Raw genomic sequence first — 16,396 nt, forward strand, 5'->3', positions numbered from 1 at the left:
CAGCATATAAAACAGTAATTGCTGCTCCTAGAATTCGAGGAAATCATCTCCAACACCTAAAATACCTCAAAAAAAGGAGCAGCTCTTACAGCCAGAAATTTTTCCTGTCCTCCATCTTGGATTACCCAGAATCCTGGTCTCCTTCCTATCATAAAGATGTTGTGAAACTTGAAAGGGCTCAGAAAAGATTTACAAGGATGTTGCCAGGGTTGGAGGGTTTGAGATATAGGGAGAGGCTGAACAGGCTGGGGCTGTTTTCCCTGGAGCGTCAGAGGCTGAGGGGTGACCTTATAGAGGTTTACAAAATTATGAGGGGCATGGATAGGATAAATAGACAAAGTCTTTTCCCTGGGGTCGGAGAGTCCAGAACTAGAGGGCATAGGTTTAGGGTGAGAGGGGAAAGATATAAAAGGGACCTAAGGGGCAACTTTTTCACACAGAGGGTGGTATGTGTATGGAATGAGCTGCCAGAGGATGTGGTGGAGGCTGGTACAATTGCAACATTTAAGAGGCATTTGGATGGGTATATGAATAGGAAGGGTTTGGAGGGATAAGGGCCGGGTGCTGGCAGGTGGGACTAGATTGGGTTGGGATATCTGGTCGGCATGGACGGGTTGGACCGAAGGGTCTGTTTCCATGCTGTACATCTCTATGACTATGAGTATGACTATGAAATAGTTAATCTTTCTCAGTTTTTGTTCAATTTGATAAGGTCTGCTATATCTTGTCTTAACATTTGATCTCCGCTAGCAAACTTGCGAATTTTTGATTTATTGCCTGCTTCCTGTTTCATCACATGCTGTGCTATTTTCAGATGCTGTCTAGCCAACTCACCCACTCTATTTAATCTTTCCCAAAAAATTGACACATTGTTCAAACGTGTGGTCTCTGAACTCTGACTCACCAATTTCTCCTTCATTACTTTTAGTGGTCCTCTCATCTCATGCCCCAAAACTAAATTTGGTAGATCCATTTAGTGCATCTCTACTTCCATAGTGGAATTCCTTTTCCCAATCCGCTGGATAGTCTTGGCTATAAGCCCTCAACATTGTCTTTAAAGTTCGATGCCAATGCTCCCTACAATTCTGGATGGTATGCAGTGGATTTGAATTGTTTCTTTGTTCAGCTATTCTGAACTCCTTTAAATGACTTTGATGTGAAATTTGACCCTTGATCTGATTGTATCTCTGTAGGTAGTCCATATCAGGTGGAGACTTTGAGTAACTCTTCGCCAATCCTTATAGCCGTAATGGAATGGCCTTGGAAATCTAGTGGACTCATCAGTTATGGTCAACAAATACTGATTCCCACTTTTTGTTTTAGATTGGAGTCCTACACAAACAACTAAGACCTTTGTAGAAGTTTCTTCAAATGCCAGAATGGGTGTTAAGAGTACTGGTTTTCTAATTACCTGACACGGACGACATTTCTGGCAAAATTCAAACACATCCTGATGCAGTCCAGGCCAATAAAAATGTTTTTGTATTTTGGCTTGAGTTTTCCTTACACCTAAATGATCTCCTACTGGTAATTCACATGCTACCTGCAACACCTCCTTTCTATAACCCATCGCTAATATAATTTGATGATTTTCTGCCCATTTCTCATCTGCATGAATACGTGATGGTCTCCATTTCCTCATTAAAACACCATTTTTAAGATAGTAACATTCTGGGATACACTCAGATTCTTCTCTTGTGTACATGCCTTGATATAACTGCTTTAGTTTCTCATCTCTCTGTTGTATTTCAGTTAATTTCTCTGAACTAAAATTGTCCACTTCGTCCTCCAGCTGTGTTTGTTTTTGTTTCTCAATCATTTGATCAAACATCGTGTCTGATAATTGAACTTCAACTTCCCTATCTTTATTCTTTGATTTCTCCTACAGTTCCTACCTGTGGCTTTGTGACCTTGTTACCATACAGTCAGGAAAAATCCCAGCATATGTTTCCTCAGTTGCCTGATTTTCCACAGGCTTTTCAACCACAACAGGCCTCACTCACCCCCTGTGATCCAGCTATATCATTAGCCAGGATAAAGTGTATTCCTGGAGGGATATGGGCCAAATCAGGCCAGTTGGAACTAGCTGAGTGGGCATCAGGGTCACTGTGGACCAGTCTGGGCTGAAGGGTCTGTTTCCATGCTGTATTACCCTATGACCCTGTAACTGCTACTGAAGAACTGAGAAACTAAAAATCCTGGTTCTGTGGGAGTTTGACAATACCCTTTCAGACTGCTTTTATAGTTCTAATTTAAAGAAAAAGTCTCACAAGCTGTTTACTTTATTAGCTTTTCAAATAGGCACCTCACTACCTCTGACTTAAAACCGCCCTTCTAAAGAAAACAGGACAACCTCTTAAGCATTTCTATTATCACACGTCCTCTGGCAGTTCATTCCGCACACGAACCACTCGGTGTATAAGCGTTGTCTCTCTCTCTCTCACCTTAAAAATATGCCCACCAGTTTGGAACGCCCCCGCCCTAGGGAAAAAGACCCCCGGCTATTTACCTTATCCAAGCCCCTGGTGATTTTATAAACCTCGATAAGGTCACTCCTCAACCTCCCATGCTGTAGTGAAAACAGGCCTAGCCCATCCAGCCTAACTTTACAACTCACACTTTCCATTCTGAGCAAATTCTTGGTAAATCCTTTCTGAGCCCTCTCCAATTTAATAATATCCTTCCGATAGCTGTTGCAGAAAGTGTAGAAATAACATTGCTAATTATTGATTTGGTAACGAGCGCCCATTCCTCCATTTAACGATGGCAGCCAATCAATCTTGAGTTTCTACTGTGGAACTCCATATGACTCAACAGACTGGCTCGAGGCCTAAATCTTTCATCACATAGAACGGAACAGGATGCCCCGCATGGTAGAGCGACCTGGAACGCAGGATCTTCAGATTTTGATAAGGCTTCAACCAGAGTGGATTGATGCGGGCCAGTAGATATGTTGTATTTCGACTTCCAGAATGTGTACAGCAAGTTACCTCACAAGGGTTCACATCATAAGCTAAGGGCTGGTAGTAATGTGGCATGAGTAGAGAACTGGCAGACGGGCAGGAAACAGCAGATGGGATAAGGGATACCTTTTCAAGTTGGAAACCTATAATCGGTTTCCACAGGGATCAGTGCTGGGAACGCAACTATTTCCAATATGTATGAATGAATGGGAGGAAGGAAGCTAATGTACTGTTGCCAAATTTGCAGATGACACAAAAATAGGTGGAAAGACAAGTCGTGAGAGGCATATACTTATATGTGAAGTGACAGAGTAAAATTTGTCGCATTGAGTTTATTGCAGGAAAATGCGAAGTTGTTCATTTTGGAAGGGAGAACAATGGGACAAGTTAAATGGAGCAAGGACAGCAGGACACTGCAGAAGAAATGGACTTAGGGTGTAAGACTGTAAGAGACAGGAGCAGAATCAGGCCATTCAACCCATTTAGGCTGCTCTGCCATTATATCTTGGCCAATATGTTTCTCAAACACATTCTCCTGCCTTCCCCCCATAAACATTGAAACCCTTACTCGTCAGGAACCTATCCTTACATGCTCTCAAGTACATGGCCTCCACAAGCGCCTGTGGCAATGAGTTCCACAGATTCATTGTCCAAAGAGGTAACTGCGGGTGGAACTCAGAAAGCTGGTACATCAGGTAATCAGGAAGGCTGAAGCAATTTTGAAAGGTTGCCCAGTGGCAATGATGTGGGTCAACCGGTCGACACCGGGGGTGTGGAAGAGGTGAGAGGCAAGCACTGGGGAATGTGGAGCTGGCTGGGATCGGGTGGAGGGAGTGGAAGGGGCCTTGTGCAGCTCTGTAATATGAGATGAGTGCTACCAGGATGGGGAGGGGGAGGGGTGGTGAGCATTTTGACATACACTGTGGTGAATGATTTGTGTTACTCACAAATCCCTGGAATCAGAAAAGTTCGTGTGCATTTGTTTATTCAGTGGAATGTCATTGATATCCCTGATCTTATCCCATGGAGACATCTCTTTCATTTAAGTAAGTGACTCTGAGTATATTCGGTGCTTACACACAGTCAGAAAAAGATTGCCTGGCAGTGCAAACATTGGAGTTTCTCGCAAGAAATGGGATATCCCACAATTTTTCAGATCAGGTTTATTTCCTAGCCAATTCTTGCTGCTATCAGTATTCTTGGTAAGCGAGTGAAAAAAATATAGTACAAGTTGAATACCAATGCGCAAAATTAAATTTCATCCATTTTCTGCTTGCTGGTATTTGTTTAATGTAAAGAGAATGTCCTATTTTCGTAAAGTGGTTCACAAATTGCAATTTGCACCTCAGGCTATGTTGAAACAGTTAATGTCTTTGAAGTTTCAGAGAGAAACTCTGACCTAGGAGGGCACTGATGTCAGATGAGAAATGAATTACAACTTCTTGAATGTTTCAACGCTAAAGTTGCTGTAATGCTTCTATCAAGGTGGTTTCAATAATTGCTTCTTTGCAAAATTATTTCACGTTACATTGCAGAACTCTGTCTCATTTGCATGTCTTTGTATCCAGCGTCTTTATCAATGATGACCTATAATTTCCATGCTTATTAACTGGGTTAATGCGAACGGAAAATCGACAATTTTCTTTTGTTGGTGTGCGATATACTTGTCATATTTTCCATTTCCCACTTTCCCCAAGGACTAACCAGCGTTTGGTCCACGAATGAGATTTCCCATTCAGGATTTTGCTAAGAGATTATGCAGGGGACTTCTGAGTAACAGCAGCAACCAGAACGGTCCTGAATGGAACAATCAGAGAACACCGTGGTTTTGCTTTTCAGTATTTCTGCTAATTTCATATTCCTTTAGATGACGTATATTGTACGTTCGGTAAATTGGCCAGTGATAAATTATTGTGACACAGGCAAATACCCTCAGTAATCCGATGTACATCACTCAACAGGTTGGATTGTTACTGCAGCTTCTGGGTTCCGACACAAATGCGTCCATCTATGGAACTGTGCAGAGAAAGTTCAGAGAGGAACTGAAGCATTTGGCAAAATATTTGTTTGCACTGAATGGGAACTTGTTTCAGTAACAATATCTTCTGCAGCTTCATAATGTCCTTCCTACAAAAGGATGACCAGAACTGGACATAGGTGAGCTTGCTCATTTTTGAATTTAAAGCCTCCCGCCCTGAGCATAACTCGTGTTGAATGAATAAATGAATGATATTTTTCACTGCTGTGTATATTTTACAGTGGAAAAATACAGTAACATACGGTGAAAAGCTTCCCTTGTTGCCATAATTCCGCCACGACTTTGAATAGTTTAAGAATATGAAAAGATATTGTTTGAGGAAAGTCTTCCACCACTGCTTCACCATTGTCAACAGAGATCCTGTGGAATCCCCATTTCTGCAGAGTTTGAAGAAATCGCTCGGGACATTGAAGATCCCCCTGGGAGGTTGTCTCAGGCCTGGAACACTCCAAAAGTATCCATTTCAACTTCAGAGGGTTTTGTATAAATTCAGCAAAAGTTAGACTATTAGATACCTCAATGTGAAGGAGGACTGGGTGATCGATGCGGTGGGGAGTTGACCCATCCCCAGCTCCCGGAAGACTGGGGAATCAATGTGGTTGGGAATTGATCCATCCTCTGATGGACTGGATGATTCATGTGATCGGGGATTGATCCGTCCCCCTGGAAGATTAGAAGACAAAAGGAGGGCAAACAGAGAGAAATGTGGAGCTTGTGCAGTGATGTGGGGAGGCCAGCAGAGGGTGGCACTTTACCTCTTCAAACAACAGAGAGACAGAGAGATTCTGAGACGTTGACTCATTGCATTTTGATTAATTCATTCAAAGTGTGTTCCATTACAGGCAGAGCTGGTCACTCTGTCACAGACTCTCATTCATGCTCTGACAATTTCTCAGACACGCACAGCCTCACATTCACACGAACTCACTCTCACGACTGATAAATTTGCTGTTATCTCTTCCTGAATAAACGCCAAGACAGCAAACACATTAAGTATTCTGAACTCTACCTCAAGACTTATTAATCCCTTTGTCCCTGGTAGGACTCAGCGGCACAGTGGCTAGCACTGCTGCCTCACAGCGCCAGGGACCTGGGTTCGATTTGAGCCTCGTGTGACTGTGTGGAGTTTGCACATTCTGGGTAGGTTACTTCTGGGTGCTCCGGTTTCCTCCCACAGTGTTCAGGGATGTGTAGGCTAGTTGCATTAGTCAGGGGTAAATATAGAATAATGGGGAATGGGTCTGGGTGAGTTACTGTTTGGAGGGTTGGTGTGGACTTGCTGGGCCAAAGGGCCTCTCTAGCTAGGAGGAGGGAATATGGTTGGGATGGCTAGATGCCTACTTACGGGCAGTTTATATTTAAATGCCCAGGCCGCAATCTTGGCAACGGGATGGGAAATTGGGTTTTGGGATGGGTAGTTGCCCCCTTTGGGCAGGGGGTGAGTTCCCATATTCAGCGCCATTGGCTCCTTATATGTTGGTTTGTATTTTGGTTTTTGTTGTATATAATCTTTGATAGCTTTGAGTGTTTGTTAACTGTGGTGGGTTTAGTTTATGTAGTTTTAATGTTCGATGGATCAGGTGACACTAAGGCTCGGCGATTTGTGGTTCGAGTTCCTCCTCTCTGGAATTTAAATGTTACTGCAGAAGGTTATGGCTAATGATGTACCTGGAATATCAAGGGGTGTCACTCACCAATTAAGAGGAAGAAGGTACTTTTGAGTCTTAGAAAAGAGAAGGTGGATATTGCTTTGTTACAGGAGACACACTTGGATGATAGGAAGCATTTGAAACTAGAGCAGAATGGCTTTGTGTTTGCTTTTCATCTTTAATACCAGAAGTTGGGGAGTGGCTCTATTGGTTCGGAGGAATCTCCCATTTAAGGTACCAGAGTGTGTTAAAGACACACGGTAATTCTCAAAGACCTGATAAACGGGGAATAACAGGGTGTTTTAAATGCTTATTGCCCTCTGGCCCATCCCCTCAAATGTTTGGTAGATGCGTTCTCTAAACTGATCAGTCTCAAGTCCCGGCATATCATTGTGGGGGAGATTTTAATTGTCTCATGGATCCCACAGTGGACAGGTTGCTCAAAGGCCCCTCGATACCCTTTGTACAAACTAATCAGTTAATGGATCTGTTTGTGGAGTTAGAGTTGGTGTATGTCTGGAGGCGTCGCCACCCTATAGGCAGGGATTTTACGGTTTTTTTCGAATCCACACAGATGTCATACCAGGATTGATTTTTTTTTCTGACCCCCATGACCACCCTGGACTTGGTGGCATCTTGTACAATTGGTAATTAGATTAGATTAGATTACAGTGTGGAAACAGGCCCTTCGGCCCAACAAGTCCACACCGACCCGCCGAAGCGCAACCCACCCATACCCCTACATTGACCCCTTACCTAACACTACGGGCAATTTAGTATGGCCAATTCACCTGGCCCTGCACATCTTTGGACTGTGGGAGGAAACCGGAGCACCCGGAGGAAACCCACGCAGACATGGGGAGAATGTGCAAACTCCACACAGTCAGTCGCCTGAGGCGGGAATTGAACCCGGGTCTCAGGCGCTGTGAGGCAGCAGTGCTAACCACTGTGCCACAGTGCCGCCCTAAATGTTATGTTATCATCTCCGATCACACTCCAGTTTACCTTTTGGTTAAGTTTAAGGATGTTACAGTGGGTCCGAGGCACTGGCAAATGGATCCCTTTATCCTCGAGGATAATAAGTTTGTGAAGTACATCACTAGGGAATTTCAGGCATTCCGAGACATGAACTCAGGCTCGGTTAGTAGCCCATCCGTCCTTTGGGAAACTGCCAAAGCCGATACCAGGGATTAGTTATTTCCTACTCTGCCAAGAGGAAGCGGCAGAAGGATGAGCAGCAACGTCTCCTCGAAGCACGGCTGAAGGCAGCTGAGAAGGCCTACTTTGACAGGCCCTCGTTGGTCAAGTTACAGAGGAATACAATGCTGCGGTCTGCATTGAATTCCGTGCTCACACAGACAGCAAAGAAAGACCTTACTTGTGCAAAGCAAAGGTTATATGAGCATGGTGACAGGCCAGGCAAATACTCATCAGGAAATTCACACGGATGATCCCTGGAATGACAGGTCTAACATATGAGGAACGGCTGAGGATACTGGGATTGTATTCATTGGAGTTTAGAAGATTAAGGGGAGACTTAATAGAGACGTACAAAATAAGACATGGCTTGGAAAAGGTGGATGCTAGGAAATTGTTTCCGTTAGACGAGGAGACTAGGACCCGTGGACACAGCCTTAGAATTAGAGGGGGTAATTTCAGAACAGAAATGCGGAGACATTTCTTCAGCCAGAGAGTGGTGGGCCTGTGGAATTCATTGCCACGGAGTGCAGTGGAAGCCGGGACGCTAAATGTCTTCAAGGCGAAGATTGATAGATTCTTGTTCTCTAGTGGAATTAAGGGCTACGGGGAGAACGCTGGTAAGTGGAGCTGAAATGCGCATCAGCCATGATTGAATGGCGGAGTGGACTCGATGGGCCGAATGGCCTTACTTCCACTCCTATGTCTTATGGTCTTAAAAGAGCGCCCCTCAAGCCATTATGGCAATTAGGGAAGAGTCTGGGAATCGAACATGTGACTCCAAAAAGATTAATGTGGCATTCCAGAGATTTCACTCCAAGTTATATCAATCTGAGGGTTATGAGGAGGGGTGGGCCAAAATGGAGTCCTTTTTCAAGGATCTGGACCTCTCGGGCATGACCCCTGAACAAGAGTCTTTTCTCAATGCCCCCATTTGATATGGTGTGGGAGGCTGTGAAGCAGAGTGGAAAGGCACCCAGTCCTGGTGGACTTTCCAGCGAATTCTATAAGGAATTAGTGGATCTGTGTGTGGAGTTAGGGTTTGTCAGGCCCAATGCTCAACATGCCCTATGACTTATACAGCCATGATTGTCTCCTGCCATCACTTAGAGAGGCCAATATTTCGCTTAATCTTAAAAAAAGAGAAGGTCCTGGAGGCCTGTGTTTCATGCAGGCCCATTTCACTCTTAAATGTGAACTTTAAAATCCTCTCTAAGACTCTCACGTTAAGGCTGGACACTGTGTTACCTTCTAATGTTAAAGAGGACCAGACGGGCTCCATAAAAGGCTGCAGATCCTCCAATAATGTTAGGAGGCTGCTTAATGTAATTCAAGCATGTCAACAACAGAGAATATAGGGAGTGGTGATTTCTGTAGATGCAGGCGTTTGACTGAGTTGAGTGGCCATATCTTTTTATACTCTAGAGCAGTTTGACTTGGGCAAAGCCTTTATAAGGTGCGTAAAGGTTCTCTACAGTGACCTTCCAATTGCGGTCATCACCAATGGGGTACAATCAGTCATTTTAACAGTTTTAGGGGCGGCTGGAAAGGCTGTCCCCTTTCACCATTGCTTTTTACGTTGGTGATTGAACCATTGGTCGAGGCCATTCATGGGGATCCCAATATATCAGCTCCAGGTGTGGGGTCCAAATTACATCAGATTTTGTTGCACGCGGACAATGTCCTAATTTTTTTTTGTCAAATCCAGCCGTTTCGGTGCCTCACCTGATACAAGGTATCAGTGCGTTTGGTGCCTTTTCAGGGTACAAGATTAATCTTGCAAAATCAGAGGCTAAGCCTATGGGTGGTCTTATGAAGGTGCTAGGTCTTGAGGGCGTATATCGATTCCTATTCAAGTGGTCACACGGGGGCTTTGTGTATTTGGGCATATTTATCACTCCAGTTCTGGATTGGCTGTTCAAAGCCAATTTTACTCAATTATTTGACAAAATCAAACAAGACCTTCAAAGATGGGAGGCGCTTCCAGTCTCGTGGTTGGGTCAGACAGCGCTTATTAAGATGAATATTCTCCCCCGTTTGTTATACCCTATACGGATGCCCCCCCCTCCCCGATTTTCAATACGCAAACATTCAGGAGACTGAATGGCTGGTTCAGCTCTTTTATTTGGCATCGTAAGTGGCCTCTTATTAAATTAGCTAAATTGCAGCTGCCTCACAGATTGGGGGGAGTGGATCTCCCAGACATTAAAAGCTACCAACTAAGCTCGCTTTTATCCTATGTGAGTGATTGGGCCTGTGGGGACTCTCTTTCAATAAGGTTAGATATTGAAACCTCCCAGGCAAGGTGCCCCCTTACCAGTTTGCTGTTTTTGGACAAAGTGAGGACAGTTAGGGAATATTGCCATAACCCAATAGTTATCAATACTGTTAAAGCATGTTGGCCCAATTCAGCAGAGGGAAGGCAATATTGGCAAAGCATCTTCTTTTATACCTATAGTGGGTATGCCGGGTTTTCAACCGGGGATGATAGATTCAGGATTCAAACATTGGGCAGCGGTGTGTCTTGCATGGGCAATTTATTTGAGGGAGACACAATGATGTTCTTTGATCAGTTAGCACGGAAATACAAGCTATCTAACAGGGACCTCTTTCGCTTTTTTCAAGTTAGGGATTTTATTCAAAAAGACTACACTTTTGACTGACCCCACAAATCTGACATGGGGGGGGGAGGGTGCTCAGTGCTAAAAGTACACTTTCTGTCAGCACTTTATACCATCACTTGAGGAATTCCCCCTCAATGAGTTCAATCGACTCTGCAGGGTGTGGGAGAGAGAGCTAGGTGTTGAGGTCTCCTCAGAGGCATGGGAAGATAGTTGGGAAAACGCAAGGAAGATATCAATTTGCAGTAGGACCCATGCTTTACAGTTGAAGATTCTCCACAGGGTCCACTTGGCTCTGGACCATTTGTCACAATTTAAACCAGGGGTATTTTCAACATGTCCCAAGTTGGCACGGGCACTCTTACCCATTAACCAGTTTTGAGAAGATTTGTAGCTTTCAGGTTCTGGAGGTTGGTTTACTCGCTGAGCTGGAAGGTTCATTTTCAGACGTTTCGTCACCCTACTAGGTAACATCTTCAGTGAACCTCTGGACGAAGCAGTGCTGATGATTCCTGCTTTCTATTTATATGTTTGGGTTTCTTGGGGTTGGTGATGTCATTTCCTGTGGTGATGTAATTTCCTATGGTGATGTCATTTCCTGTTCTTTTTCTCAGGGGGTGGTAAATCGGGTCCAACTCAATGTGTTTGTTGATAGAGTCCTGGTTGGAATGCCATGCTTCCAGGAATTCTCGTGCGTCTCTGTTTGGCCTGTCCTACGATGGATTTGGTGTCCTTCCTTGTTTGTATGTAAGGATACTAGTGAGAGAGGGTCACGTTGTTTTGTGGCTAGTTGATGGTCATGTATCCTGGTGGCTAGTTTTCTGCTGTTTGTCCAATGTAGTGTTTATTACAGTCCTTGCACGGTATTTTGTAAATGACATTAGTTTTGCTTGTTGTCTGTATAGGGTCGTTCAAGTTCATTAGCTGCTGTTTTAGTGTGTTGATGGGTTTTTGGGCTACCATGATGCCAAGGGGTCTGTGTAATCTAGCAGTCATTTCCAGAATGTCTTTGACGTAGGGGGAGAGTGGCTAGGGTTTCTGGACATGTTTTGTCTGTTTGTTTGGGTTTGTTGCTGTGATATCTGCGGACTGTGTTCAGAATGCAGGAATCATCAGCACTGCTTTGTCCAGAGGCTCACTGAAGATGTTACCTAGTATGGTGATGAAACGTCTGAAAATGAACCTTCCAGCTCAGCGAGCAAACCTACATCCAGGCTCTTACCATTGTCTCTGGTCCTGTGGTAGGCTTCAATCATACTGGAACACTGTGGCGGTTTGTCTCTGCCGCTTCCGGTTGTCAGTTCCAGCTGTCCGCTGCAGTGGCCGGTATATTGGGTCCAGCTGGAACGGATAACCGGAAGCGGCAAAGACAAACTACTATAAATGCCGGAGGAAAGATCACAGAAGCGCTTCACAGGAGGCTCCCAAGCACTGAGGATGTCACCTAGACAGGGGATGAAACGTCTGCAACACAAATTCCCAGCTCGGCGAACAGAACCACAACAATCAGTAAAGATCTCTCATTATATCAATCACCAATTTCGTTCAAAACTGTGTGTACCTCATGGAAATTTTAGTTCCCCTTCCAAGATACAGTCTAATTGTCAGCAGAGGACAACTGACCAGAGTATCTGGGCCACAGTTTTCACAGAAAGGAAGTCCTCCTTCGCTCAGCCTGGTTTGGGCAAATTTGCAAATACTTTCTTCACGTAAGAAATAGCTGCAGCAAATTTCCAGCTCATTTCCAGCTCCTGAATTCAGCCTGTTGGCTTCAAACTGTCTTGCATTGCACCACTTGAATCATCATCATCATGTATCTGTCAGAGATGAAAGAAGTTCCTGAGATGGGGAGGGATATGTGGCTCAGGAAGGCTAAAGAGATGGGGCAATAGGGACAGAAACAGAGAGAGGAATGAGGGCTTTATAAAACAAGGATGGACTATTTACCTCGAGGCATTGCTTGACTGTCGAGGAATGTGAATTCTTCGAGCAGGAGGGATCATGAATGGGACTTGCTGTGAGTAAAGATATAGAGGTTTGGATGATCTTGAACACACTAGGGGGATAATTATAGGAGGCCAACCAGGAATGTGTTGCAATATTGATATTTGGAGTTAAAGCAGACTCATGGGATAGGTCTCGGCCATCCCTTGAACTGAGGCAGGGGGTGAAGTCTGATGATCTCAGGGAAGTATCAGTACATCACCTTCATGGTGGCATTTATGAGTTTCCATACGCAGAGAGCAAGGATGAAGACAGTGGACAGGTCAAAAGAGATAGTGTTCTGGTCGAGATGGATATCTCCAACCTGCATGTAGGAACCTACACTGTTTTTTACATGTGAAATTTGAGGAATCTGAAGCAGCCAAGGAACAGTGAGAGGATGGGGTCAAGAAGACTGTACAGGTGCTGTTCCACATGACTTGACATTCATAGAGACTTAATGGAGAAAGATGCTCGGGGCAGGAGTGTCAATGTCAGCGAGCAAGTTATGAAGAAGGAGAACAGGTAATCCGCCTTCGCCCACATCAAATAAGATGTAATTCCTTCCCTCAATATTTCCGTAATCTTTCTGGGCTGAGACCTGAATGGAAGGTCTCAATGTTAAGCTCTGGCACAGATCAGGGATGTAAGATCACAAAGAGTGGGGAAAGGGTTTGGGAAATTGAGTTGCCAGGGAGGATGGGGTGCTGCTTTTCAGCAGAGGCATGTGAATGGCCGGTTGGATGTAGCGAGGGATAGAACCTGAGGAGAGAGAGCAACTCACAGCAACATCAAAAGCTCCAACTGCCTTTCCTTTTGGTCCTTCCAAACCTGGGCAAGGGATCCAGGTGCACATTGAAGCCTTGGCTCGTGTTGCATTTACTGTGCACCAGGAGATGTGCAGAATTTGCTCTTACACAACTAAGATTTTTCTTCTGCAGCAGACAGAAAGAAGCGAGATTCCAACCACTCTGAGTGCGTGCAACTATATCTGCTGTTCCCTTGCTGACCTCTGGAGGTGCTGTGTCTCTCCTCTTGAACTTACTTGTGGAACTCCAATCTCTTTCCCCCTGTGCACTTCACTTTGTCCTCTCTTGGAAGGCTTTGAGTAGGTTTGTGAACTCGAAACCCTGTGACCCGGCTCTGGGATGTTGTAAAATGTTTTGGTTTTAAATACAACGAGCGATTGCTGTAAGTGGATATGTCACCATGCTCCTGAGCTGTTCTCGAAACTTGGACTGAGTCACTCCATAAATGAATGTGTTAGTGCAGCAACTCAAATTCAGTAGCATGATTCCCACTTCGTGGAATATATATTCTGAATTGGTGTAATCAAGAGGCTCTTTTCCTGTAAATTCATCATAAAAAAAATCGATAACAATAACCAACCAAAGGATGATGAAGCTACCAGAAATGGTGAAGAGTAATACCACAGATTTCCTTCTGCTCTCCACCTCTGGGTCACGGTGATCCCCTGGGCTTCTATGACCCCTCAGTCCTTTGCGGAGTTGACTTGCCTGTAAAATGTACCTTACTGTCAGAGCATTGAGCAGCAGAATTAAAGCAAATGGTAGCGCTGGGGTTAAAATCATATCAAACCAGTGAAATCTAACCCATCCAGGTTCAGTGAAGTAACTTGGTTTAATATAGCAGTCCCAGGAAACATGGTCGATTCTCAGCCCGGGTTCAAATACAAAGTAAAAGGGAACATTTTTTAAACAGAGCAGGGCGCAGGTTGTTGCAAGAACCACAATCGCATTTTTTGCAGTACAATATTTTGTCATTAGTTTCTGGCAGCAAATGGCCACAAACCTATCAAATGAGAAAGTCACAGTGAACCAGACAGAGCAGTTTACAGCTGCACGAATCAGGACAGCAATGATACTGCACACAGGGACGATATTCAGGAAACAAAATAGGAAATAATAAGAATTGAGCCGCCTCATTATGATTTCAGTGATAATCACCAGCAGATCAGCCATTGCCATGGCTATCAGGTAGCGAGTGCTGCAAATAGAGAGGCCACACCTTCTTCGGGAAAAGATCACAATCGCCACTAAGTTAACTATAAGAGAGAAAAAGCAAAAGGTACTTAAAATATTGACAACAAAATCAGGCACAGGGATCAAAAGAAGGATTTCAGGACTGGTTAGGTTCTGGTTAGAAAGGAACAATCGCAATCACAAAAATCTCAGTTCCAACTCTAATGCACTTCTGACATTCTAGTTTCCAGAGTGAATCAAATCAGAACAGCTGATATGTAGACAATGAATGAAAATGTCTGTACTGACCTGTTTTTATGGGTATTTCTATAGCCAGCCAGTTTTTGTCTTCATGTATTATACACATGAGTATGTAAATCTGATTAACACAGGAAAGGTTTGAGAATAATTAGTTGGAAAATCAACATGTAAGGAGGCAGAAACGGTGTTACCATTTCAGGCCAATATCCTTTGGTCAAACCTGGACGATGTTGGATATTGAGCATATTAAAAGAATGGGAGGGCTCGAGAAATGTTGGGTATTGGGGAGAGAGGACCAAAAATGAATGTTTGTAATGCTGCTAATGGAATAATTCAGCTTTAAAAGAGATGATTGTTGAAGACAATTGGGTTAATTGAAAATTAGGTGATAGCTCTCGGAGAGGGGATAATTGTGACAGTAGAATGACAGAGCAGCAGGAAAGCCTGCAAAGAGCTTGAAAGGAAGTCAAAGCACTGTAGGCTTCGAAAGACCATAGGAACCAGTCAGAGAGCTGTATGTCAATTAGGTTTTATGAACTGCGTGACCAATTGGAAATTGTGAGGCAGAAACAAAATGCCAAAATCTGAAGACAAATCTAAATTGGAAAATGCAGCTAAGAGAGATAGACAAGCAGAAAATATCAGAACACATCCAGTATAATCATTAACAAACAAGAGGGAAGGGCTTTACATAGCAAATCAGTTTCAACGTCATTGATGTTGTGCGGAGTGACATTTTTGCTGGAAGGATTAGAGATCTGTTTATGACTTGGGGAATAGGAGGTTGAATGTGGTAGGTGGGCAGAGGGGCCTCATGTACACATTCAGAAATCTGTTGAATTACTGGCTAATGTTATTTGCATGACAACGATGAAGAGAAGAAAAAACATTACTGGGGCTAATTTTATCAGAATTGAATTTATACCAAAAAAAACCCCCAGAACAACACCCATGAAATATATTCTAGTCTTGGGTATACAGTGTATATCATCAAGCATATTGGGTCTGGAATCCACCATCATCAACACCCTGGGAGTTGCCATTAACTCAATGAAATTGCCACGTTAATATAGCTGTGACAAAAGCAGGTGAGAAACTAGAAATACCACAGTAAGTAACTCATCTCCTGACTCACCATAGCCCGCCCACAGTCTCAAAGGCACAAGTCTGGAGTGTGAAGGAATACTCCTCACTTGCATTGGAAGACGGAAGCTCCAAAATCGCTCAAGAAGCTTGAATGCATTCAGGGCAGAGCAGCCCTGGTTTAAGTTGGTGCCACATCCACAAGCATCCATTCTCTCCACCGCTGATGCTCAGTTGCAGCAATGCATATCGTTGACAAGATGCACCACAGAAATTCGCCAAACGTCCTGCGTCAGTACCTTCCAAACCCACGGCCTCTTCCATTTAGCAGAACAAAAGGAGCAGATACATGGGAAGACTGCCACCTGCAAGAACCCCTCCACGCCACTCAACACCCTGACTTGGAAATATATCACCTTTCGTTCAGTGACGCTGAGTTAAAATTTTGGAATTCCCTCCCAAGGGGCATTATGCATCCACCTACACCATGTGGACTACAGCAGTTCATCAGCACCTTCACAAGGTTCAACCGGGAACTGGCAATGAGTGCAGGAATAGCTGGTGATATACCACATCCTACGAATGAATTTTTAAGAAAGACCTTTTATTTAAAAGAGTC

The 16,396-nt window shown here is 44.0% G+C and overlaps 1 protein-coding gene across 2 annotated transcripts in view; it reads right to left on the reverse strand.

The window, feature by feature from the left end:
- Positions 1–16,396, reverse strand: part of LOC122543914 (uncharacterized) — an 83,705-nt gene that overhangs the window by 52,962 nt on the left and 14,347 nt on the right. The window contains exon 3 of one of the 2 annotated variants that reach the window (XR_006310185.2): positions 13,468–14,516. The exons of the other annotated variant lie outside the window; for it this stretch is intronic. The gene's annotated coding sequence lies outside the window, so the exon portion shown is untranslated. Of the gene's footprint in view, positions 1–13,467; positions 14,517–16,396 lie in introns of those variants that run through there. 2 annotated transcript variants of the gene reach the window in all.

This window comes from Chiloscyllium plagiosum, unplaced genomic scaffold, assembly GCF_037043375.1.
Source record: "Chiloscyllium plagiosum isolate Xiang-an unplaced genomic scaffold, Cpla_swu_hap1 HiC_scaffold_46, whole genome shotgun sequence".
Classification (NCBI taxonomy): Eukaryota; Metazoa; Chordata; class Chondrichthyes; order Orectolobiformes; family Hemiscylliidae; genus Chiloscyllium; species Chiloscyllium plagiosum.